The following is a 3,282-nucleotide window of genomic DNA, read 5'->3' as shown; positions in this document are numbered from 1 at the left end:
GTCTAGAGGAGGTCTTGAGGCCGGGATAAAATCTTGAGGAGATCTGAAAAACATAATGAGGAAGAGATCAGTGACCCAGAGAAGGTCTAAAAGAGATCTTGAGGAGGTCTGGAGAAGATTTAGAGCAGATATTGATGAAATCTTGAAGAGGTTTAGATGAGATCTGGGGAGGTTTTGATGAGATCTGGAGGAGATCTGAAGGACATCTTTGAGGAAAGGCTGCAGACGCTGCACTCGGAGCACATCACAGCTCAACTCAGAGAGATGTAATATTTAATGTTGAACAGTAATAATCCTGTCTCTCCTCTGCTGAATAACACAGAACTGAAGGATCAGGGCAATTAAGAGTAATCAAGGACAGAATCTCACACACATCATGTAGAGACACAGAGGATCTCAGAGTGAAACTCTCATCTGCTGTTCAACCAGTGAGAAGAAGAAGAGTACAGGGTCATTTTACACAGTGTTACCGTGTCCACCTGCGGCAATAACACGACACGTCACCCTGATGTAGAGCGATCAAACACTCTTCCTGAACACAGTCTATTAAAGTACAGCAGAGCTTCCTTCTGTTTACAGTGTGTGTGTGTGTGTGTGTGTGTGTGTGTGTGTGTGTGTGTGTGTGTGTGTGTGTGTGTGTGTGTGTGATGGTGACGCAGCACTAATGCTCTGCTGTTTGGGTTATTTGTGTGTTGTGGAGTGTCTGAGGCCCCGTTTACACTAGTGCGTTTTCGTTTTAAAACACATAAGTTTTGCTGCGGTTACACCATTCCTCCACACTACGCCGGAGTTCTCGAGCGCTGAAAGCCGAGTGTTTTGGAAACGCTGGAGAGGCCGTGTTCATTCTGGAGCGCTGCTTCACCGTCTCAGTGTGGATGTGGGAAAACGGAGACATCTGAACACAGAGGCGCTGCTGAGATTCGCTAGCTGATTGGGGTTTTGTGTCATTGCGTATCCTTCCCTTATTCGTCAAGCCCCTATCACATGACTATAACACACGGCTTTAACATTAGCGGGAGACAGTACTGTAAACAACAACACGGGCACAGAAATGGGAGCGCTGTTTGCACTATTGTCTGTTTTAGGCAGCATTGTGCAGTTCTTCATTTGTTACGTTTAGTAACTCGACCTCGTCCTCTGTCCACCTCTCCTGCTTTCTTTGCCATCGCGTTTAATGTTCAACCGGTGTTTGCTGACTAACAATAACCAAATGCCAAGCGAGACGCATGCTTCCTGTTTATACGCGCATGCCCAGAGTGTACAAATGGTCACGTGATGTACGTTTGTGGTGGCGCAGTGTGGACGGAGATATGTTCAGAGACGCTCAGAGCCTGAGAGTGACAAGCTCATTAAACCGGCCGTCGAGTCAGAAACTACAGGAGTTTCCCTGCTGAGAGACTAAAACACAGCCCTGAGAGAGCACAATGTGTCTCAGCCACTGTGTGTGTGTGTGTGTGTGTGTGTGTGTGTGTGTGTGTGTGTGTGTGTGTAAAAGGATGAACAGAGAGTGATGAACAGTGTGTGTGTTTGTGTCAGACTGGACACTGTGAGCTTCGTGCCCTCATTAGGGAGCAGGAGCCCCTCGCGTCCCCTTACTCTGTGATGACCCTGAAGCTGTACTGTGGTTCAGAGATCAGCCTTGGTCTGTCAGAAACACACACACACACACACACACACACATACGCGCACAGTTCATTTCAGGAATGCTGGTGTTATATCTCCATGTGCTGCTGAAGGGCCTGTATCTGCAGACAGCATCACGACTGAACACTAATGAGTGACTGAACTGAACTGAACTGCTCTGACTTCATGCCAGACCTGTTTATCCAGCGCCACTGCTGCCGCCAACACCACATCTCTTCTTCATTTGTCTGCCGTCTGCATTGATCTTTCTGACCAGTTGGAGGTTAAACACACATTGATCAGCGGGGGATTGGCATGTGTGTGTGTGTGTGTGTGTGTGTGTGTCATTAGTGTGTACTGCAGGCGTGTAGATCTGCCTCTTCTACAGTTTCCTCTTGTAGCCGTGTGTTTTGATCTAAAGCGGTGTTAGTGCAGAAGGGCAGTGTGTCCCTCACACTGACGGATCTGCTCTTTCATGGCGTCTCGTCATCGTTTGCTGGCTCCGGCCACCGGCAGCTCCAGAACTGTATAAACTATTCATTACTCCTCAAATAACTTCTGAACACAATTAACGTTCTCCCTGTCTGCGCTGGATGATTCAGGTCTCTCGCTCGGCTCGTCTTCACGTTTTCCCTCTTCTGGGAAAGATAATTAATGTGACACCACCGTGAACGGGTCAGCCGGCCCCCGTCTAATTCACACCAGCAGATTTAATTCCATCTCCTGTGTGGAGAATGATCATAGAGTCGGCTGATCTGCTGCTCTTCCTCAGATGATCTTCTACGCTGGTCAGAGAACAGTAGAGAGGAACCGCAGAAGAACATCTACACCTCATGCTGACGCTGCACTTTCAGTAAGTCAGGACTCCGGCAGAACTCTCATATTCTCCATACAGTACAGCACAGTTCTGCTAGACGGGCGAGAGGACAGATCTGCTGACGCTGAGGGAAAACACAGATCTGAAACAGCCTGAACTCCACCATGAGTCCTGCTCTTCTGTTCTGATGATGATGTTAACTCAAACAGGCTGCGATGCTGATCATCTTAACAGGAGCACACACATGACCACACGTACAGACCTGTCCTTTAGAAATTTTGCTCATCTTATACAGTCATTTCTTTATGTAGGGCATAAATAAATCAATTATATAAATCAATTATAACCCAGCAGTTCATCAGTCACGGAGCTACAGTAGTACAGGTCTGTCCACGGGGAGGGTTTAACTGCTCTTATTGATTGATTGATCGATTGATGTGATGGGCATTATCATTTGCACTTCACTGAATGTTGGCTGTAGTGGTGTGGAGTGAGTTCTCGGACAGATCGAGTCACAAGCACTGTCCATCTGAAGAGTCCAGTAAACCATCATCATCATCATCATCACAGGATGGTTTACTACAGATTTCACACTGACCTCAGGCTGTAATCGGCACAAGATCTCTCATTATTAGACTATTTAACACTCTCACATCTTACACAATGACCAGAGATGATTGATGTCTAGTCATTATTTCTGGCCTTCAGCACAGAGTCTCACATCACACCTGATTAATGTTTAAGGGCCGCTGACTACATCAGTGCTAATGAGAGTGAAGATCAGAAGATCAATAACAGAGTCTGATCATGTCTGCTCACCCACACAGGAAATAACATCCACA

This window comes from Danio rerio, chromosome 14, assembly GCF_049306965.1.
Source record: "Danio rerio strain Tuebingen ecotype United States chromosome 14, GRCz12tu, whole genome shotgun sequence".
NCBI classification, from domain to species: Eukaryota; Metazoa; Chordata; class Actinopteri; order Cypriniformes; family Danionidae; genus Danio; species Danio rerio.
This window is presented reverse-complemented; position numbering follows the sequence as displayed.